This window comes from Paralichthys olivaceus, chromosome 5 (assembly GCF_024713975.1).
Source record: "Paralichthys olivaceus isolate ysfri-2021 chromosome 5, ASM2471397v2, whole genome shotgun sequence".
In the NCBI taxonomy this organism is placed as follows: Eukaryota; Metazoa; Chordata; class Actinopteri; order Pleuronectiformes; family Paralichthyidae; genus Paralichthys; species Paralichthys olivaceus.
Genome location: NC_091097.1, coordinates 2,471,622 through 2,495,679, shown reverse-complemented (window position 1 = coordinate 2,495,679; position 24,058 = coordinate 2,471,622). Strand labels below are relative to the sequence as shown.

Sequence of the window (24,058 nt, the reverse complement as noted above, 5' to 3'; positions counted from 1 at the left end):
TGGTACAGAGCCTATGTTTAAGCGTATAAATAAGCCCCCCCATCCCCCCCCCCCCCCTGGATATTACCTGGAAGTCTGTACAAAGCCTTTATTTTGGAAATAAGCCCCCCCATAGTAATAGAATGCTACCAGGAAAGCTGTACAGAGCCTGGTTTTTCAAAATAAAACCCCCAGATGGTTACAGGATGTTCCCAGGGAGCTGGAAAAATAGTGGATTTTCAAAATAAAACTCCCAAATAGTTACAGGATGTTCCTAGGAAGAGTAAAAAAAAGCTAGAATTTCAAAATAAAATCCCCAAATTGTTAAGGAATGTTTCTAAGAAGCCTAAAAAAAGCTGGACTTTCAAAATAAAATGTCCAAATAGTTACAGGATGTTCCCAGGGAGCCGGAAAAAAAGTGGACTTTCAAAATAAAACTCCCAAATAGTTACAGAATGTTTCCAGGAAGCCTGAAAGACACTGGATTTTCAAAATAAAACCCCCAACTAGTTACAGGATCTTCCCAGGAAGCCTGAAGGAGGCTGAATTTTTAAAATGAAATCCCATGGATGGTGATTAGACCTTATAACATGGTTTCTCTCTGTCTCTGAAATTGGTCAAGTCTCTCTGTCATGGATCTGATCATGCATGATTGTAAAATCAAGCAGCTTTTGGAAATGTCTTTCTCTCTCACTGTCTCACTCTCTCTCCCAGGGTCTCTCTCCTTCCTCTTGAACTGTTACAGTCTCTCTCTCTCTGAAATTGGTCAACTGTCAGGGTCTCTGTCCTTCGTCTTAAAGGAAATGTCTCTCTGTACGCGAGCGTCGGCGACGAGCACAAGGCACCCATTCAAAATGTCTCGGCAGGAGAGATTTTCTAGTTTTTATTATGGGTGCCTTGCCAGCTGGGGGCGGAGCCCCCAGCTGGCAATGCATTGCATGGGGCAAAGCCCCATGCAATGCATTGGCACTTATATTATTATTCCTCGAACATTTTGCGTTTATTTTTCTTAGTTCTTCTTCCGTAAATTTTCGTCCCGCTACTCCTCCCACAGATTTCATCGCACATACTCGAGACCTATAAAAATACATGCGGAAATACGTCGAATCGTGTGCTATGACTTTTCTAAGAATTTCGTCCAATAATTCGCTCAAAAATCGCGAAAACGCGGCCAAAACCGACGAATGGGACTCAAGGTCTCTCGCCCTAAAGAGAGAATCGGCAAAAACGGGCGTTTTTCAGCCACTTTTTTTGTCTTTAAACACTTCTCCTAGCCACAAACGGAGTCCGACAGACATGATTTTTACATCTGGTGAAAGTAGAGTTTGTTTCCTACGCACACATGCCACTCTGACATCTCTCGGTCCAGTAGTTTAGGCTGAGTCAATTTACCGAGAAATCTTTTCCGGTCTCACCTCTCCATTGACTCCCATGTTAATTTTTGGAAAAAAGTCCGAAAAGGAGAAATACGAAGAAAAATTTCTAACTCGCTCCCACGGTCTCATTTCTGAACCCTTTCTCGCCAAAACATAACTGTACGTTCGTGGAAGTCTTGGGATTCTCACAATGTTTTCATTTTTCAGATAGGACCTATAGTTTTTGAGTTACAAGCTTTTGTTTGAAGAGTGGCGCTAGAGCAGCGCCCTCTACCGTTTTCATTGACTTCAATGGAGATCTCCAAAAAAGATTCCTGATGAGAAAACTAAATTTCTAAATCGCTCTTACGGTCTCATTTCTTAACTCTTATTAAATATAAACATATGTGAACGTCGGCCAAAGTCTTGTGATTCTCACAATGTGTTCATTTTTCAGATACGACTTATAGATTTTGAGTTAGAAGCTTTTGTTTGAGGGTTGGTCTGAAACCAGTTTTTGTCTCCAAAGTGAGCGCGCAGCAGGTGTTCCTCATCTAATCAGTGAGTAACCATAGCAACCCCATAGACTGTCAGAGGTCAAGTCTCCTCTATAAATTTACTAGATTCAAAGTTTTTGCCACCATCCGCTTTGGCCCAGTGGTTAAGGCACTTGGATCATGTGACGTGAGTCTGGGTTCGAATCCGGGTGAGGGTGGTGGTTTTTGCTAAATTTTGGAGCATATGAATAAAAGTAAAAATAAGCCCCCCCACCCCCCCATAGTAACTGGATATTACCAGGAACATGTAATGGGCCTTTATTTTGAAAATAAGCTCCCCCCATTATAATAGAATGTTACCAGCAAACATGTAAGGAGCCTATATTTTGAATATAAAAATAAACAACCCTCCCCCATTGTAATAGAATGTTATCAGGAAGTCTGTACAAAGCCTTTATTTTGAAAATAAGCCCCCCCCATTATAATAGAATGTTACTAGGAAGTCTATACAGAGCCTATATTTTGAATATAAAAATAAACAACCCTCCCCCATTGTAATAGAATGTCACAAGGAAGACTGTACAAAGCCTTTATTTTGAAAATAAGCCCCCCCACCCCACCATATTACAAGGAAACATGTACAGAGCAAGCGGCAACATCCCGTGCTGAGCGCTGAGGCCAATACGGAAGTGCAAATAACTGCAGTTCACTGGGTGGCCACTTGAGGCTGGCTCCAAGAGGGAGTCAATTCCCATTGACTCCCATGTTAAAAAGCCCGACTTTAGAGCAGAATTAAACGTGTTTACAGCCTGGTTCAAAAAACGAGTTTAGTCTCAATCAGTAAGTTCTTCCTCCATGACAACTCTGGGGGGGGTGAATTTTTTTCTAACTCGCTCGTTTAGATAATATAGAGGTTTGAAATTATGAATAATTATCACTTGATTGACACGTGACGTCACCGTTAGCTCGTCACTCTGGCTGTTAGCCTGTGGTCTGCTCGGCTTCACCTGAGCTAACAGGCTAATCACTGTCACCGAGCACGAGCGGAGTCTGTGGAGGAGTTTTCACTCTCATGTCGGATGAACATCATCGTTTGTTGTTCGGCTGATTGTCCTGACGGAGAAGTGGAAGACGTCTGTGCTGCAGTGTCTGTGGTGAGTAAAGTACTGTCTTTGATTTACGTGTCAGTAGTGATGAGCAGGTATCATTGTTACCTGGCTGGTTAGCTTAGCTCTGCTAACCTCCAGGCAAGATAGCAGCAGTAACGGCGATGCTAACAGGAGGGACGGGGGTTATTAACCCGACATGAAGCGTCCACACAGCGGAGAGAGGAGCGTTAGAGTTCATGGTGATACATCTTTTAAACTGAAGGCGACTGTGTGTTTAGTGAATGAGCTCCACCAAGTTAGATATTTAACGTTATGTAAAGTTGTTCAGCTCGCCAACCTATTTAGCTTGACTACGTTACTGTGAGTAACTTCAGTATTAATGTTTTATTAGATTATTGGTTCAGAAATAACATTAGTGCAGCTGCTGCAGTGTAAAACTTGTTGAGCTGGACTTTATTTATGAATGAACAGTTTACCTACCAGGTATAGACCTGTTTTCATAACTTACTAACAATTAAAGCAAATGATTGCACATGATGCATTACATTATATATGCAATACTTTTAATGTGAAAGAACTCCATACTGCACATTCATTGGAGTACACTGTTTAATCCCAAACCATATTCAGATACATACTTGAATATCCACAGAATATAAGGACATAGACTTTGTTTGAAAGTAACACGTATCTCGGCAATAATGCCATACTTTTATGTTTCCTGTCATTTTATTAGGGACGGACGAACCTGAGGGACACAGCTGTGCTGACCGTGTTCTGTCTCTTATGGCAAAAAAGAAAAGACAACACTTTTTATCTAAGGTTTATCAAATCAGAAAGTAAAAGATGAACATTGTTGTGATAGTGTTAATTTTACCAACCATAATGGATATAGAAATTGACTCAATATTATTAACATGTTGACCAGCCTGAAGCTGCCGATCTCCACCATGTTGCTGCTGCCACAGTGGATTCTGAGGACATCAGGTGTTGCAGTGCTTCATGAAATGAAAAAAGTCATGTTAAAGGATGTTTTATGCTAAAATCATTGTCACATCTGTAGATATTAAGGAACAGAGGAGAAACATGATTATTTACAGATACTGTACAATACAATAATTACAATAATTTTGACACATGTAATATCAGCTGTGTTAAGCAGCCAAGACGGGTACCTACAGTTTATTCTGTGTTCAGCAGGTGGAAGCACCACAGATTTCAGCCAAACTGATGTACTAAAAGAAATAAACATTGTATAAATATATAAAATGTCTTTCTACCACATCTGTAATATTCAAGGGTGATAATCTCTCACAGTGCTGTTGATAACAGTCCACTTCAAGTCCCTCAACTTCTCTCAGTGTTAAAACAGATACATATATAATAAATATGAGCACTGTTTACAACAGTGGTGTGTGGAGATTATAATCACATCTAAACTGTCATATAATTACACATCTGCACTGAGTCTAATTCACTGTGAATTCCATAACAGGCTAAAAAAGAGGTTGTAATAGTAATGGCGGTTATACAAGTCTGTATCACATGCAGCTTATTAATATTAACTTATTAAAATTACAATCAAATGACAAAACACAACTCTTTACTAAAGCTAGTTAACTTGCTTCAAACTTCATTAGATGTGTTAAATAAACGGTGAATTACCACAATAACATCAAAAACCACTTGAGGAATGTAAGTATATGTAAGTATATGTAGTATGATTATAATAATAAATAAATCAATAGGTTTTGTTGTTGTAAAGTTTCAGTGTAACTCACCTCTGTTCGGTTCGATGTTACAACCGCGACCATCCCGGAGCAACAACACCGCAGCGCTAGCCGGTTAGCAGTCGCGGGTAGCATTTAGCCTAGCTCCTTAGCCTGAGCTAACCAGGAAACGATGAGCTCTGTGGGCGTGGCTCAGTTGTCAGTCTTCACTCGGCCCGCCTAGCGTCCACACGCGCGCCTCCTTTTTGCCCATATATGGGTTAGCCCGGAACTAGGAGGAGTCAGGCCCCGGCAAGATGGCGCCGGGTGAAACGCCCACTACGAGCCTCATTTTCACTCTTCAGAAACCAACGGGTGACGTCACGGACACTACGTCCATCTTTATATACAGTCTATGGTACAGAGCCTATGTTTAAGCGTATAAATAAGCCCCCCCATCCCCCCCCCCCCCATAGTAACTGGATATTACCAGAAAACATGTAATGAGCCTTTATTTTGAAAATAGCCCCCCCCCCATTGTAATAGAATGTTATCAGGAAGTCTATACAGAGTCTTTATTTTGAACAAAAGCTCCCCCCCTATTATAAAAGAATGTTACCAACAAACATGTAATGAGCCTTTATTTTGAAAATAAGCTCCCCCAATAGTAACTGGATATTACCAGGAAGTCTGTACAGAGCCTTTATTTTGAAAATAAGCCCCCCCAATAGTAACTGGATATTACCAGGAAGTCTGTACAGAGCCTTTATTTTGAAAATAAGCCCCCCCAATAGTAACTGGATGTTACCAGGAAGTCTGTAAAAAGCCTTTATTTTGAAAATAAGCCCCCCAATAGTAATAGAATGTTACTAGGAAACATGTAATGAGCCTGAAAGACACTGGATTTTCAAAATAAAACTCGCTCCCACGGTCTCATTTCTGAACCCTTTCTCGCCAAAACATATCTGTACGTTCGTGGAAGTCTTGGGATTCTCAGGATTCTTAGATAGGACCTATAGTTTTTGAGTTACAAGCATTTGTTTGAAGAGTGGCGCTAGAGCAGCACACTCTAACTTTTGAATGGACTTCAATGGCAAGGGCCAAAAAAGATTCCTGATGAGAAAACTAAATTTCTAAATCGCTCTTACGGTCTCATTTCTTAACTCTTATGAAATATAAACATATGTGGACGTCGGCCAAAGTCTTGTGATTCTCACAATGTGTTCATTTCTCAGATACGACTTATAGATTTTGAGTTAGAAGCTTTTGTTTGAGGGTTGGTCTGAAACCAGTTTTTGGCTCCAAAGTGTGCGCGCAGCAGGTGTTCCTCATCTAATCAGTGAGTAACCATAGCAACCCCATAGACTGTCAGAGGTCAAGTCTCCTCTATAAATTTACTAGATTCAAAGTTTTTGCCACCATCCGCTTTGGCCCAGTGGTTAAGGCACTTGGATCATGTGACGTGAGTCTGGGTTCGAATCCGGGTGAGGGTGGTGGTTTTTGCTAAATTTTGGAGCATATAAATAAAAGTAAAAATAAGCCCCCCCACCCCCCCATAGTAACTAGATATTACCAGGAACATGTAATGGGCCTTTATTTTGAAAATAAACAACCCTCCCCCATTATAATAGAATGTTACCAGCAAACATGTAATGAGCCTTTATTTTGAATATAAAAATAAACAACCCTCCCCCATTGGAATAGAATGTTATCAGGAAGTCTGTATAAAGCCTTTATTTTGAAAATAAGCCCCCCCACCCCCCCATATTACAAGGAAACATGGACAGAGCTTATGTTTAAGTGTATAAATAAGCCTCCCCATCCCCCCCCATAGTAACTGGATATTACCAGAAAACATGTAATGGGCCTTTATTTTGAAAATAACCCCCCCCACCCTTATAATAGAATGTTACCAGGAAACATCTAATGAGCCTTTATTTTGAAAATAAGCCCCCCCAATAGTAACTGGATATTACCTGGAAGTCTGTACAGAGCCTTTATTTTTGAAAATAAGCCCCCCAATAGTAACTGGATATTACCAGGAAACATGTAATGAGCCTTTATTTTGAAAATAGCCCCCCCCATTGTAATAGAATGTTACCAGGAAGTCTGTACAGAGCCTTTATTTTGAAATAAGCCCCCCCATAGTAATAGAATGCTACCAGGAAAGCTGTACAGAGCCTGGTTTTTCAAAATAAAACCCCCAGATGGTTACAGGATGTTCCCAGGGAGCTGGAAAAATAGTAGATTTTCAAAATAAAACTCCCAAATAGTTACAGGATGTTCCTAGGAAGAGTAAAAAAAGCTAGAATTTCAAAATAAAATCCCCAGATTGTTAAGGAATGCTTCTAAGACGCCTAAAAAAAGCTGGACTTTCAAAATAAAATGCCCAAATAGTTATAGAATGCTCCCAGGGAGCCGGAAAAAGAGTGGATTTTCAAAATAAAACCCCCAAATAGTAACAGAATGTTCCCAGGACGCCTGTGAGATGCTGGATTTTCAAAATAAAACCCCCAAATAGCTATAGAATGTTTCCAGGAAGCCTGAAAAAGAGTGGACTTTCAAAATAAAACTCCCAAATAGTAACAGAATGTTCCCAGGAAGCCTGAAAGACGCTGGATTTTCAAAATAAAATCCCCAAATAGTTACAGAATTTATCCAGGAAGCCAGGAAGGTGCTGGTTTTTCAAAATAAAAGTCCTGGATGATGACAAGACCTTATCAGGAAGCCCGAAGGAGTCTGGATTTTCAAACCAAAAACCCCAGATAGTTACGGGATGGTCCCAGGAAGCCTGATGGAGGCTAAATTTTTAAAATGACATCCCATGGATGGTGATTAGACCTTATAACATGGTTTCTCTCTGTCTCTGAAATTGGTCAAGTCTCTCTGTCATGGATCTGATCATGCATGATTATAAAATCAAGCAGCTTTTGGCAATGTCTTTCACTCTCACCGTCTCTCTCTCTCTCTCTTAAACGTAATGTCTCTCTGAAATCGGATTTCATGAAAACCTGGATAATATGAGTCTCTCTGTCCTTCGTCTTAAAGGAAATGTCTCTGTGTTCGAAGCAACGCCGGCATCGACGAGCACAAGGCACCCATTCAAAATGTCTCGGCAGGAGAGATTTTCTAGTTATTCTTAGTTCTTCTTCCGTAAATTTTCGTCCCGCTACTCCTCCCACAGATTTCGTCGCACATACTCGAGACCTATAAAAATACATGCGGAAATACGTCGAATCGTGTGCTATGACTTTTCTAAGAATTTCGTCCAATAATTCGCTCAAAAATCGCGGAAACGCGGCCAAAACCGACGAATGGGACTCAAGGTCTCTCGTCCTAAAGAGCGAGTTTCCAAAAACGGGCGTTTTTCAGCCACTTTTTCTCTCTTTAAACACTTCTCCTAGCCACAAACGGAGTCCGACAGACATGATTTTCACATCAGGTGAAAATAGAGATTGTTTCCTACGCACACATGTCACTCTGACATCTGTCGGTTCAGTAGTTTAGGCTTGAACATTTTTTTGAAAAATCTTTTCCGGTCTCACCTCTCCATTGACTCCCATGTTAATTTTGGGAAAAAAAGTCCAAAAAGGAGAAATACGAAGAAAAATTTCTAACTCGCTCCCACGGTCTCATTTCTGAACTCTCTCCCGCCAAAACATATCTGTACGTTCGTGGAAGTCTTGGGATTCTCAAAATGTTTTCATTTCTTAGATAGGACCTATAGTTTTTGAGTTACAAGCATTTGTTTGAAGAGTGGCGCTAGAGCAGCGCCCTCTAACTTTTGAATGGACTTCAATGGAGATCTCCAAAAAAGATTCCTGATGAGAAAACTAAATTTCTAAATCGCTCTTACGGTCTCATTTCTTAACTCTTATGAAATATAAACATATGTGGACGTCGGCCAAAGTCTTGTGATTCTCACAATGTGTTCATTTCTCAGATACGACTTATAGATTTTGAGTTAGGAGCTTTTGTTTGAGGGTTGGTCTGAAACCAGTTTTTGTCTCCAAAGTGTGCGCGCAGCAGGTGTTCCTCATCTAATCAGTGAGTAACCATAGCAACCCCATAGACTGTCAGAGGTCAAGTCTCCTCTATAAATTTACTAGATTCAAAGTTTTTGCCACCATCCGCTTTGGCCCAGTGGTTAAGGCACTCGGATCATGTGACGTAAGTCTGGGTATGAATCTGGGTGAGGGTGGTGGTTTTTGCTAAATTTTGGAGCATATAAATAAAAGTAAAAATAAGCCCCCCCACCCCCCCATAGTAACTGGATGTTACCAGGAACATGTAATGGGCCTTTATTTTGAAAATAAGCTCCCCCCCATTATAACAGAATGTTACTAGGAAGTCTATACAGAGCCTATATTTTGAATATAAAAATAAACAACCCTCCCCCATTGTAATAGAATGTCACAAGGAAGACTGTACAAAAGCCTTTATTTTGAAAATAAGCCCCCCCACCCCCCCATATTACAAGGAAACATGTACAGAGCCTATGTTTGAGTGTATAAATAAGCCCCCCCCACCTCCCCATAGTAACTGGATATTACCAGGAAACAGGTAATGAGCCTTTATTTTGAAAATAGCCCCCCCCCATTGTAATAGAATGTTACCAGGAAGTCTGTACAGAGCCTGGTTTTTCAAAATAAAACACCCAGATGGTTACAGGATGTTCCCAGGGAGCTGGAAAAATAGTGGATTTTCAAAATAAAACTCCCAAATAGTTACAGGATGTTCCCAGGAAGCCTAAGAGATGCTGGTTTTTCAAAATAAAACCCCCAGATGGTTACAGGATGTTCCCAGGAAGCCTGAAAGACGCTGGATTTTCTAAATAAACCCCCCAAATAGTTACAGAATGTTTCCAGGAAGCCTGAAAGACACTGGATATTCAAAATAAAACTCCTAAATAGTTACAGAATGTTCCCAGGAAGCCTAAGAGATGCTGGTTTTTCAAAATAAAACCCCCAGATGGTTACAGGATGTTCTGAGGGAGCCGGAAAAAGAGTGGACTTTCAAAATAAAACTCCCAAATAGTTACAGAATGTTCCCAGGAATCCTGAAAGACGCTGGATTTTCAAAACAAACCCCCCAAATAGTTACAGAATGTTCCCAGGAATCCTGAAAGACGCTGGTTTTTCAAAATAAAACCCCCAGATAGTAACACAATGTTCCCAGGAAGCCTGAAAGATGCTGGATTTTCAAAATAAAACTCCAAAATAGTTACAGAATATTCCGAGGAAGCCTAAAAGATGCTAGATTTTCAAAATAAAATCCCCAGATGGTCAAGGGATGTTCCTAAGAAGCCCAAAAAAGTCTGGACTTTCAAAATAAAAACCCCAGATAGTTGTGGGATGTTGTCAGGATGCTTGAAGGAGTCTGGATTTTCGAAATAAAATCCACAAATAGTTACAGAATGTTCCCAGGAAGCCTAAGAGATGCTGGTTTTTCAAAATAAAACCCCCAGATGGTTACAGGATGTTCTGAGGGAGCCGGAAAAAGAGTGGACTTTCAAAATAAAACTCCCAAATAGTTACAGAATGTTCCCAGGAATCCTGAAAGACGCTGGATTTTCAAAACAAACCCCCCAAATAGTTACAGAATGTTCCCAGGAATCCTGAAAGACGCTGGTTTTTCAAAATAAAACCCCCAGATAGTAACACAATGTTCCCAGGAAGCCTGAAAGATGCTGGATTTTCAAAATAAAACTCCAAAATAGTTACAGAATATTCCGAGGAAGCCTAAAAGATGCTAGATTTTCAAAATAAAATCCCCAGATGGTCAAGGGATGTTCCTAAGAAGCCCAAAAAAGTCTGGACTTTCAAAATAAAAACCCCAGATAGTTGTGGGATGTTGTCAGGATGCTTGAAGGAGTCTGGATTTTCGAAATAAAATCCACAAATAGTTACAGAATGTTCCCAGGAAGCCTGAAAGTGGCTGAATTTTTAAGATTAAATGCCATGGATGGTGATCAGACCTTATAACATGGTTTCTCTCTGTCTCTGAAATTGGTAAAGTCTCTCAGTCACCACTCTGGATCATGTGATCAAAATGCAGCTTTTATACATGTCTTTATCTCTCACTGTCTCACTCTCTCTCCCAGGGTCTCTCTCCTTCCTCTCGAACTATTACAGTCTCTCTCTCTCTCTCTCTGAAATTGGTCAACTCTCAGGGTCTCTGTCCTTCGTCTTAAAGGAAATGTCTCTGTGTTCGAAGCAACGCCGGCATCGACGAGCACAAGGCACCCATTCAAAATGTCTCGGCAGGAGAGATTTTCTAGTTATGGGTGCCTTGCCAGCTGGGCGAAGCCCCATGCAATGCATTGGCACTTATATTATTATTCCTCGAGACTTTCTGCGTTTATTTTTCTTATTTCTTCTTCCTAAAACTTTGTCCCGCTACTCCTCCCACAGATTTCGTCGCACATACTCGAGACCTATAAAATACGATGCGGATTTACGTCGAATCGTGTGCTATGACTTTTCTAAGAATTTCGTCCAATAATTCGCTCAAAAATCGCGAAAACGTGGCCGAAATCGATGAATGGGACTCAAGCTCGCTTTCTCAAAAGAGCGAGTTTCCAAAAACGGGCGTTTTTCAGCCACTTTTTTTGTCTTTAAACACTTCTCCTAGCCACAAACGGAGTCCGACAGACATGATTTTTACATCTGGTGAAAGTAGAGTTTGTTTCCTACGCACACATGCCACTCTGACATCTCTCGGTCCAGTAGTTTAGGCTGAGTCAATTTACCGAGAAATCTTTTCCGGTCTCACCTCTCCATTGACTCCCATGTTAATTTCTGGAAAAAAAGTCTGAAAGGAGAAATACGGGAAAATATTTCTAACTCGCTCCCACGGTCTCATTTCTGAACTCTCACCAATAAAAACAGATCTGTACGTTCGTGGGAGTCTTGTGATTCTCAAAATGTTTTCATTTCTTAGATAGGACCTATAGTTTTTGAGTTACAAGCATTTGTTTGAAGAGTGGCGCTAGAGCAGCGCCCTCTACCGTTTTCATTGACTTCAATGGAGATCTCCAAAAAAGATTCCTGATGAGAAAACTAAATTTCTAAATCGCTCTTACGGTCTCATTTCTTAACTCTTATGAAATAAAAACATATGTGGACGTCGGCCAAAGTCTTGGGATTCTCACAATGTGTTCATTTCTCAGATACGACTTATAGATTTTGAGTTAGAAGCTTTTGTTTGAGGGGTGGTGTGAAACCAGTTTTTGTCTCCAAAGTGTGCGCGCAGCAGGTGTTCCTCATCTAATCAGTGAGTAACCATAGCAACCCCATAGACTGTCAGAGGTCAAGTCTCCTCTATAAATTTACTAGATTCAAAGTTTTTGCCACCATCCGCTTTGGCCCAGTGGTTAAGGCACTCGGATCATGTGACGTAAGTCTGGGTTCGAATCCGGGTGAGGGTGGTGGTTTTTGCTAATTTTTGGAGCATATAAATAAAAGTAAAAATAAGCCCCCCCACCCCCCCCATAGTAACTGGATGTTACCAGGAACATGTAATGGGCCTTTATTTTGAAAATAAGCCCCCCCCCCCCATTATAACAGAATGTTACTAGGAAGTCTATACAGAGCCTATATTTTGAATATAAAAATAAACAACCCTCCCCCATTGTAATAGAATGTCACAAGGAAGACTGTACAAAGCCTTTATTTTGAAAATAAGCCCCCCCAATAGTAACTGGATGTTACCAGGAAGTCTGTACAGAGCCTTTATTTTGAAAATAAGCCCCCCCATAGTAATAGAATGCTACCAGGAAAGCTGTACAGAGCCTGGTTTTTCAAAATAAAACCCCCAGATGGTTACAGGATGTTCCCAGGGAGATGGAAAAATTGTAGATTTTCAAAATAAAACTCCCAAATAGTTACAGGATGTTCCTAGGAAGAGTAAAAAAAAGCTAGAATTTCAAAATAAAATCCCCAGATTGTTAAGGAATGTTTCTAAGAAGCCTAAAAAAAGCTGGACTTTCAAAATAAAATGCCCAAATAGTTACAGGATGTTCCCAGGGAGCCGGAAAAAGAGTGGACTTTCAAAATAAAACTCCCAAATAGTTACAGAATGTTCCCAGGAATCCTGAAAGACGCTGGATTTTCAAAATAAAACCCCCAAATAGCTACAAAATGTTTCCAGGAAGCCTGAAAGACACTGGTTTTTCAAAATAAAACCCCCAGATAGTAACATGATGTTCCCAGGAAGCCTGAAAGATGCTGGATTTTCAAAATAAAACTCCCAAATAGTTACAGAATGTTCCCAGGAAGCCTAAAAGACACTGGATTTTCAAAATAAAACCCCCAAATAGTTACAGGATGTTCCGGAGAAGCCTGAAGGAGGGGGAATTTTAAAAATGAAATGCCATGGATGGTGATAAGACCTTACATCATGGTTTCTCTCTGTCTCTCTGAAATTGGTCTCTCACTGACCTGGATCATGTATGTTTACAAAATCAAGCAGCTTTTGGTAATGTCTTTCGCTCTCACCGTCTCTCTCTCTCTCTTAAACGTAATGTCTCTCTGAAATCGGATGTCATGTAAACCTGGATAATATATGTCTCTCTGTCCTTCGTCTTAAAGGAAATGTCTCTGTGTTCGAAGCAACGCCGGCATCGACGAGCACAAGGCAGCCATTCAAAATGTCTCGGCAGGAGAGATTTTCTAGTTATTCTTCGTTCTTCTTCCGCCGTTTTTTTGTCCTGCTACTCCTCCCACAGATTTCATCGCACATACTCGAGACCTATAAAAAAACATGCGGAAATACGTCGAATCGTGTGCTATGACTTTTCTAAGAATTTCGTCCAATAATTCGCTCAAAAATCGCGAAAACGTGGCCAAAATCGACGAATGGGACTCAAGGTCTCTCGCCCTAAAGAGAGAATCGGCCAAAACGGGCGTTTTTCAGCTACTTTTTCTCTGTTTAAACACTTCTCCTAGCCACAAACGGAGTCCGACAGACATGATTTTTACATCTGGTGAAAGTAGAGTTTGTTTCCTACGCACACATGCCACTCTGACATCTCTCGGTCCAGTAGTTTAGGCTGAGTCAATTTACCGAGAAATCTTTTCCGGTCTCACCTCTCCATTGACTCCCATGTTAATTTTTGGAAAAAAGTCAGAAAAGGAGAAATACGAAGAAAAATTTCTAACTCGCTCCCACGGTCTCATTTCTGAAATCTCTCCCGCCAAAACATATCTGTACGTTCGTGGAAATCTTGGGATTCTCAAAATGTTTTCATTTCTTAGATAGGACCTATAGTTTTTGAGTTACAAGCATTTGTTTGAAGAGTGGCGCTAGAGCAGCACCCTCTAACTTTTGAATGGACTTCAATGGAGATCACCCAAAAAGATTCCTGATGAGAAAACTAAATTTCTAAATCGCTCTTACGGTCTCATTTCTTAACTCTTATGAAATAAAAACATATGTGGACGTCGGCCAAAGTCTTGTGATTCTCACAATGTGATTATTTTTCAGATACGACTTATAGATTTTGAGTTAGGAGCTTTTGTTTGAGCGGTGGTCTGAAACCAGTTTTTGTCTCCAAAGTGTGCGCGCAGCAGGTGTTCCTCATCTAATCAGTGAGTAACCATAGCAACCCCATAGACTGTCAGAGGTCAAGTCTCCTCTATAAATTTACTAGATTCAAAGTTTTTGCCACCATCCGCTTTGGCCCAGTGGTTAAGGCACTCGGATCATGTGACGTAAGTCTGGGTTCGAATCCGGGTGTGGCTGGTGGTTTTTGCTAATTTTTGGAGCATATGAATAAAAGTAAAAATAAGCCCCCCCACCCCCCCATAGTAACTGGATATTACCAGGAACATGTAATGGGCCTTTATTTTGAAAATACCCCCCCCCCCCCCCCATTATAATAGAATGTTACCAGCAAACATGTAATGAGCCTTTATTTTGAATATAAAAATAAACAACCCTCCCCCATTGTAATAGAATGTTATCAGGAAGTCTGTACAAAGCCTTTATTTTGAAAATAAGCCCCCCCACCCCCCATATTACAAGGAAACATGTACAGAGCCTATGTTTGAGTGTATAAATAAGCCCCCCCATCCCCCCCATAGTAACTGGATATTACCAGGAAACATGTAATGAGCCTTTATTTTGAAAATAGCCCCCCCCAATGTAATAGAATGTTACCAGGAAGTCTGTACAGAGCCTTTATTATGAAATAAGCCCCCCCATAGTCATAGAATGCTACCAGGAGAGCTGTACAGAGCCTGGTTTTTCAAAATAAAACCCCCAGATGGTTACAGGATGTTCCCAGGGAGCTGGAAAAATAGTAGATTTTCAAAATAAAACTCCCAAATAGTTACAGGATGTTCCTAGGAAGAGTAAAAAAAGCTAGAATTTCAAAATAAAATCCCCAGATTGTTAAGGAATGCTTCTAAGACGCCTAAAAAAAAGCTGGACTTTCAAAATAAAATGCCCAAATAGTTATAGAATGCTCCCAGGGAGCCGGAAAAAGAGTGGATTTTCAAAATAAAACCCCCAAATAGTAACAGAATGTTCCCAGGACGCCTGTGGGATGCTGGATTTTCAAAATAAAAACCCCAAATAGTTACAAAATATTCCCAGGAAGTCTAAAAGATGCTGTACCTTCAAAATAAAACGCCCAAATAGTTACAGAATATTCCGAGGAAGCCTAAAAGACACTGGATTTTCAAAATAAAACCCCCACATAGTTACAGGATGTCCCTAGGAAGTCTAAAAAAACGCTGGACCTTCAAAATAAAACCCCCAAATAGTTACAGAATGTTTCCAGGAAGCCTGAAAGACACTGGATTTTCAAAATAAACCCCCCAAATAGTTACAGGATGTTCCCAGGAAGCCTGAAGGAGGCTGAATTTTTAAAATGAAATCCCATGGATGGTGATTAGACCTTATAACATGGTTTCTCTCTGTCTCTCTGAAATTGGTCTCTCACTGACCTGGATCATGTATGTTTACAAAATCAAGCAGCTTTTGGTAATGTCTTTGGCTGTCACCGTCTCTCTCTCTCTCTTAAACGTAATATCTCTCTGAAATCGGATGTCATGTAAACCTGGATAATATATGTCTCTCTGTCCTTCGTCTTAAAGGAAATGTCTCTGTGTTCGAAGCAACGCCGGCATCGACGAGCACAAGGCACCCATTCAAAATGTCTCGGCAGGAGAGATTTTCTAGTTATGGGTGCCTTGCCAGCTGGGGGAAGCCCCATGCAATGCATTGGCACTTATATTATTATTCCTCGAGACTTTCTGCGTTTATTATGGGTGCCTTGCCAGCTGGGGGCTCCGCCCCCAGCTGGCAATGCATTGCATGGGGCGAAGCCCCATGCAATGCATTGGCACTTATATTATTATTGCTCGAACATTCCAACTTATTTTTATTCTTATTCTTCTTCCGTAAATTTTCGTCCGCCTACTCCTCCCAGAGATTTCATCGCACATACTCGAGACCTATAAAAAAACATGCGGAAATACGTCGAATCCTGTGCTATGACTTTTCTAAGGATTTCGTCCGATATTTCGCTCAAAAATCGCGAAAACGCGTCATTTTCAAATGAATGGGAGTCAAGGTCTCTCGCCCCCCAAAACGAGAGTGTAGACGATCGGATTTTCAGCCACATTTTTTGTCTTTAAACACTTCTCCTAGCCACAAACGGAGTCCGACAGACATGATTTTTACATCTGGTGAAAGTAGAGTTTGTTTCCTACGCACACATGCCACTCTGACATCTCTCGGTCCAGTAGTTTAGGCTGAGTCAATTTACCGAGAAATCTTTTCCGGTCTCACCTCTCCATTGACTCCCATGTTAATTTTGGGAAAAAAAGTCAGAAAGGAGAAATACAGAAAAAAATTTCTAACTCGCTCTTACGGTCTCATTTCTTAACTCTCAGCAATAAAAAAGAGATCTGTATGTTCGGGGAAGTCTTGGGATTCTCACGGTGTGTCCATTTCACAGATAGGACTTATAGTTTTTGAGTTACAAGCTTTTGTTTGAAGAGTGGCGCTAGAGCACAGAGCTCGCTGTTCCCCATTGGATTCAATGTAAAGTTGAAGAGAAGATTTTGGAGGGAAAAAACTAGATTTCTAAATCGCTCTTACGGTCTCATTTCTTAACTCTTATGAAATATAAACATATGTGGACGTCGGCCAAAGTCTTGTGATTCTCACAATGTGTTCATTTCTCAGATACGACTTATAGATTTTGAGTTAGGAGCTTTTGTTTGAGGGTTGGTCTGAAACCAGTTTTTGTCTCCAAAGTGTGCGCGCAGCAGGTGTTCCTCATCTAATCAGTGAGTAACCATAGCAACCCCATAGACTGTCAGAGGTCAAGTCTCCTCTATAAATTTACTAGATTCAAAGTTTTTGCCACCATCCGCTTTGGCCCAGTGGTTAAGGCACTTGGATCATGTGACGTAAGTCTGGGTATGAATCTGGGTGAGGGTGGTGGTTTTTGCTAAATTTTGGAGCATATAAATAAAAGTAAAAATAAGCCCCCCCACCCCCCCATAGTAACTGGATGTTACCAGGAACATGTAATGGGCCTTTATTTTGAAAATAAGCTCCCCCCCATTATAACAGAATGTTACTAGGAAGTCTATACAGAGCCTATATTTTGAATATAAAAATAAACAACCCTCCCCCATTGTAATAGAATGTCACAAGGAAGACTGTACAAAAGCCTTTATTTTGAAAATAAGCCCCCCCACCCCCCCATATTACAAGGAAACATGTACAGAGCCTATGTTTGAGTGTATAAATAAGCCCCCCCCACCTCCCCATAGTAACTGGATATTACCAGGAAACAGGTAATGAGCCTTTATTTTGAAAATAGCCCCCCCCCATTGTAATAGAATGTTACCAGGAAGTCTGTACAGAGCCTGGTTTTTCAAAATAAAACACCCAGATGGTTACAGGATGTTCCCAGGGAGCTGGAAAAATAGTGGATTTTCAAAATAAAACTCCCAAATAGTTACAGGATGTTCCCAGGAAGCCTAAGAGATGCTGGTTTTTCAAAATAAAACCCCCAGATGGTTACAGGATGTTCCCAGGAAGCCTGAAAGACGCTGGATTTTCTAAATAAACCCCCCAAATAGTTACAGAATGTTTCCAGGAAGCCTGAAAGACACTGGATATTCAAAATAAAACTCCTAAATAGTTACAGAATGTTCCCAGGAAGCCTAAGAGATGCTGGTTTTTCAAAATAAAACCCCCAGATGGTTACAGGATGTTCTGAGGGAGCCGGAAAAAGAGTGGACTTTCAAAATAAAACTCCCAAATAGTTACAGAATGTTCCCAGGAATCCTGAAAGACGCTGGATTTTCAAAACAAACCCCCCAAATAGTTACAGAATGTTCCCAGGAATCCTGAAAGACGCTGGTTTTTCAAAATAAAACCCCCAGATAGTAACACAATGTTCCCAGGAAGCCTGAAAGATGCTGGATTTTCAAAATAAAACTCCAAAATAGTTACAGAATATTCCGAGGAAGCCTAAAAGATGCTAGATTTTCAAAATAAAATCCCCAGATGGTCAAGGGATGTTCCTAAGAAGCCCAAAAAAGTCTGGACTTTCAAAATAAAAACCCCAGATAGTTGTGGGATGTTGTCAGGATGCTTGAAGGAGTCTGGATTTTCGAAATAAAATCCACAAATAGTTACAGAATGTTCCCAGGAAGCCTAAGAGATGCTGGTTTTTCAAAATAAAACCCCCAGATGGTTACAGGATGTTCTGAGGGAGCCGGAAAAAGAGTGGACTTTCAAAATAAAACTCCCAAATAGTTACAGAATGTTCCCAGGAATCCTGAAAGACGCTGGATTTTCAAAACAAACCCCCCAAATAGTTACAGAATGTTCCCAGGAATCCTGAAAGACGCTGGTTTTTCAAAATAAAACCCCCAGATAGTAACACAATGTTCCCAGGAAGCCTGAAAGATGCTGGATTTTCAAAATAAAACTCCAAAATAGTTACAGAATATTCCGAGGAAGCCTAAAAGATGCTAGATTTTCAAAATAAAATCCCCAGATGGTCAAGGGATGTTCCTAAGAAGCCCAAAAAAGTCTGGACTTTCAAAATAAAAACCCCAGATAGTTGTGGGATGTTGTCAGGATGCTTGAAGGAGTCTGGATTTTCGAAATAAAATCCACAAATAGTTACAGAATGTTCCCAGGAAGCCTGAAAGTGGCTGAATTTTTAAGATTAAATGCCATGGATGGTGATCAGACCTTATAACATGGTTTCTCTCTGTCTCTGAAATTGGTAAAGTCTCTCAGTCACCACTCTGGATCATGTGATCAAAATGCAGCTTTTATACATGTCTTTATCTCTCACTGTCTCACTCTCTCTCCCAGGGTCTCTCTCCTTCCTCTCGAACTATTACAGTCTCTCTCTCTCTCTCTCTGAAATTGGTCAACTCTCAGGGTCTCTGTCCTTCGTCTTAAAGGAAATGTCTCTGTGTTCGAAGCAACGCCGGCATCGACGAGCACAAGGCACCCATTCAAAATGTCTCGGCAGGAGAGATTTTCTAGTTATGGGTGCCTTGCCAGCTGGGCGAAGCCCCATGCAATGCATTGGCACTTATATTATTATTCCTCGAGACTTTCTGCGTTTATTTTTCTTATTTCTTCTTCCTAAAACTTTGTCCCGCTACTCCTCCCACAGATTTCGTCGCACATACTCGAGACCTATAAAATACGATGCGGATTTACGTCGAATCGTGTGCTATGACTTTTCTAAGAATTTCGTCCAATAATTCGCTCAAAAATCGCGAAAACGTGGCCGAAATCGATGAATGGGACTCAAGCTCGCTTTCTCAAAAGAGCGAGTTTCCAAAAACGGGCGTTTTTCAGCCACTTTTTTTGTCTTTAAACACTTCTCCTAGCCACAAACGGAGTCCGACAGACATGATTTTTACATCTGGTGAAAGTAGAGTTTGTTTCCTACGCACACATGCCACTCTGACATCTCTCGGTCCAGTAGTTTAGGCTGAGTCAATTTACCGAGAAATCTTTTCCGGTCTCACCTCTCCATTGACTCCCATGTTAATTTCTGGAAAAAAAGTCTGAAAGGAGAAATACGGGAAAATATTTCTAACTCGCTCCCACGGTCTCATTTCTGAACTCTCACCAATAAAAACAGATCTGTACGTTCGTGGGAGTCTTGTGATTCTCAAAATGTTTTCATTTCTTAGATAGGACCTATAGTTTTTGAGTTACAAGCATTTGTTTGAAGAGTGGCGCTAGAGCAGCGCCCTCTACCGTTTTCATTGACTTCAATGGAGATCTCCAAAAAAGATTCCTGATGAGAAAACTAAATTTCTAAATCGCTCTTACGGTCTCATTTCTTAACTCTTATGAAATAAAAACATATGTGGACGTCGGCCAAAGTCTTGGGATTCTCACAATGTGTTCATTTCTCAGATACGACTTATAGATTTTGAGTTAGAAGCTTTTGTTTGAGGGGTGGTGTGAAACCAGTTTTTGTCTCCAAAGTGTGCGCGCAGCAGGTGTTCCTCATCTAATCAGTGAGTAACCATAGCAACCCCATAGACTGTCAGAGGTCAAGTCTCCTCTATAAATTTACTAGATTCAAAGTTTTTGCCACCATCCGCTTTGGCCCAGTGGTTAAGGCACTCGGATCATGTGACGTAAGTCTGGGTTCGAATCCGGGTGAGGGTGGTGGTTTTTGCTAATTTTTGGAGCATATAAATAAAAGTAAAAATAAGCCCCCCCACCCCCCCCATAGTAACTGGATGTTACCAGGAACATGTAATGGGCCTTTATTTTGAAAATAAGCCCCCCCCCCCCATTATAACAGAATGTTACTAGGAAGTCTATACAGAGCCTATATTTTGAATATAAAAATAAACAACCCTCCCCCATTGTAATAGAATGTCACAAGGAAGACTGTACAAAGCCTTTATTTTGAAAATAAGCCCCCCCAATAGTAACTGGATGTTACCAGGAAGTCTGTACAGAGCCTTTATTTTGAAAATAAGCCCCCCCATAGTAATAGAATGCTACCAGGAAAGCTGTACAGAGCCTGGTTTTTCAAAATAAAACCCCCAGATGGTTACAGGATGTTCCCAGGGAGATGGAAAAATTGTAGATTTTCAAAATAAAACTCCCAAATAGTTACAGGATGTTCCTAGGAAGAGTAAAAAAAAGCTAGAATTTCAAAATAAAATCCCCAGATTGTTAAGGAATGTTTCTAAGAAGCCTAAAAAAAGCTGGACTTTCAAAATAAAATGCCCAAATAGTTACAGGATGTTCCCAGGGAGCCGGAAAAAGAGTGGACTTTCAAAATAAAACTCCCAAATAGTTACAGAATGTTCCCAGGAATCCTGAAAGACGCTGGATTTTCAAAATAAAACCCCCAAATAGCTACAAAATGTTTCCAGGAAGCCTGAAAGACACTGGTTTTTCAAAATAAAACCCCCAGATAGTAACATGATGTTCCCAGGAAGCCTGAAAGATGCTGGATTTTCAAAATAAAACTCCCAAATAGTTACAGAATGTTCCCAGGAAGCCTAAAAGACACTGGATTTTCAAAATAAAACCCCCAAATAGTTACAGGATGTTCCGGAGAAGCCTGAAGGAGGGGGAATTTTAAAAATGAAATGCCATGGATGGTGATAAGACCTTACATCATGGTTTCTCTCTGTCTCTCTGAAATTGGTCTCTCACTGACCTGGATCATGTATGTTTACAAAATCAAGCAGCTTTTGGTAATGTCTTTCGCTCTCACCGTCTCTCTCTCTCTCTTAAACGTAATGTCTCTCTGAAATCGGATGTCATGTAAACCTGGATAATATATGTCTCTCTGTCCTTCGTCTTAAAGGAAATGTCTCTGTGTTCGAAGCAACGCCGGCATCGACGAGCACAAGGCACCCATTCAAAATGTCTCGGCAGGAGAGATTTTCTAGTTATTCTTCGTTCTTCTTCCGCCGTTTTTTTGTCCTGCTACTCCTCCCACAGATTTCATCGCACATACTCGAGACCTATAAAAAAACATGCGGAAATACGTCGAATCGTGTGCTATGACTTTTCTAAGAATTTCGTCCAATAATTCGCTCAAAAATCGCGAAAACGTGGCCAAAATCGACGAATGGGACTCAAGGTCTCTCGCCCTAAAGAGAGAATCGGCCAAAACGGGCGTTTTTCAGCTACTTTTTCTCTGTTTAAACACTTCTCCTAGCCACAAACGGAGTCCGACAGACATGATTTTTACATCTGGTGAAAGTAGAGTTTGTTTCCTACGCACACATGCCACTCTGACATCTCTCGGTCCAGTAGTTTAGGCTGAGTCAATTTACCGAGAAATCTTTTCCGGTCTCACCTCTCCATTGACTCCCATGTTAATTTTTGGAAAAAAGTCAGAAAAGGAGAAATACGAAGAAAAATTTCTAACTCGCTCCCACGGTCTCATTTCTGAAATCTCTCCCGCCAAAACATATCTGTACGTTCGTGGAAATCTTGGGATTCTCAAAATGTTTTCATTTCTTAGATAGGACCTATAGTTTTTGAGTTACAAGCATTTGTTTGAAGAGTGGCGCTAGAGCAGCACCCTCTAACTTTTGAATGGACTTCAATGGAGATCACCCAAAAAGATTCCTGATGAGAAAACTAAATTTCTAAATCGCTCTTACGGTCTCATTTCTTAACTCTTATGAAATAAAAACATATGTGGACGTCGGCCAAAGTCTTGTGATTCTCACAATGTGATTATTTTTCAGATACGACTTATAGATTTTGAGTTAGGAGCTTTTGTTTGAGCGGTGGTCTGAAACCAGTTTTTGTCTCCAAAGTGTGCGCGCAGCAGGTGTTCCTCATCTAATCAGTGAGTAACCATAGCAACCCCATAGACTGTCAGAGGTCAAGTCTCCTCTATAAATTTACTAGATTCAAAGTTTTTGCCACCATCCGCTTTGGCCCAGTGGTTAAGGCACTCGGATCATGTGACGTAAGTCTGGGTTCGAATCCGGGTGTGGCTGGTGGTTTTTGCTAATTTTTGGAGCATATGAATAAAAGTAAAAATAAGCCCCCCCACCCCCCCCATAGTAACTGGATATTACCAGGAACATGTAATGGGCCTTTATTTTGAAAATACCCCCCCCCCCCCCCCATTATAATAGAATGTTACCAGCAAACATGTAATGAGCCTTTATTTTGAATATAAAAATAAACAACCCTCCCCCATTGTAATAGAATGTTATCAGGAAGTCTGTACAAAGCCTTTATTTTGAAAATAAGCCCCCCCACCCCCCATATTACAAGGAAACATGTACAGAGCCTATGTTTGAGTGTATAAATAAGCCCCCCCATCCCCCCCATAGTAACTGGATATTACCAGGAAACATGTAATGAGCCTTTATTTTGAAAATAGCCCCCCCCAATGTAATAGAATGTTACCAGGAAGTCTGTACAGAGCCTTTATTATGAAATAAGCCCCCCCATAGTCATAGAATGCTACCAGGAGAGCTGTACAGAGCCTGGTTTTTCAAAATAAAACCCCCAGATGGTTACAGGATGTTCCCAGGGAGCTGGAAAAATAGTAGATTTTCAAAATAAAACTCCCAAATAGTTACAGGATGTTCCTAGGAAGAGTAAAAAAAGCTAGAATTTCAAAATAAAATCCCCAGATTGTTAAGGAATGCTTCTAAGACGCCTAAAAAAAAGCTGGACTTTCAAAATAAAATGCCCAAATAGTTATAGAATGCTCCCAGGGAGCCGGAAAAAGAGTGGATTTTCAAAATAAAACCCCCAAATAGTAACAGAATGTTCCCAGGACGCCTGTGGGATGCTGGATTTTCAAAATAAAAACCCCAAATAGTTACAAAATATTCCCAGGAAGTCTAAAAGATGCTGTACCTTCAAAATAAAACGCCCAAATAGTTATAGAATATTCCGAGGAAGCCTAAAAGACACTGGATTTTCAAAATAAAACCCCCACATAGTTACAGGATGTCCCTAGGAAGTCTAAAAAACGCTGGACCTTCAAAATAAAACCCCCAAATAGTTACAGAATGTTTCCAGGAAGCCTGAAAGACACTGGATTTTCAAAATAAACCCCCCAAATAGTTACAGGATGTTCCCAGGAAGCCTGAAGGAGGCTGAATTTTTAAAATGAAATCCCATGGATGGTGATTAGACCTTATAACATGGTTTCTCTCTGTCTCTCTGAAATTGGTCTCTCACTGACCTGGATCATGTATGTTTACAAAATCAAGCAGCTTTTGGTAATGTCTTTGGCTGTCACCGTCTCTCTCTCTCTCTTAAACGTAATATCTCTCTGAAATCGGATGTCATGTAAACCTGGATAATATATGTCTCTCTGTCCTTCGTCTTAAAGGAAATGTCTCTGTGTTCGAAGCAACGCCGGCATCGACGAGCACAAGGCACCC

The 24,058-nt window shown here is 40.6% G+C and overlaps 1 long non-coding RNA gene across 2 annotated transcripts; it reads left to right on the top strand.

Moving 5' to 3' along the window:
- Positions 1 to 2,480: 2,480 nt before the first annotated feature.
- Positions 2,481 to 4,209, top strand: LOC138407813 (uncharacterized). 2 transcript variants are annotated; one of them, XR_011241133.1, is made up of 3 exons: positions 2,481 to 2,985; positions 3,677 to 3,762; positions 3,869 to 4,209. It is a non-coding gene; the product is annotated as an uncharacterized lncRNA (long non-coding RNA). The 2 variants fall into 2 exon arrangements; XR_011241132.1 differs by having other exon boundaries at positions 3,677 to 4,209.
- The last annotated feature ends 19,849 nt before the right edge of the window (positions 4,210 to 24,058 follow it).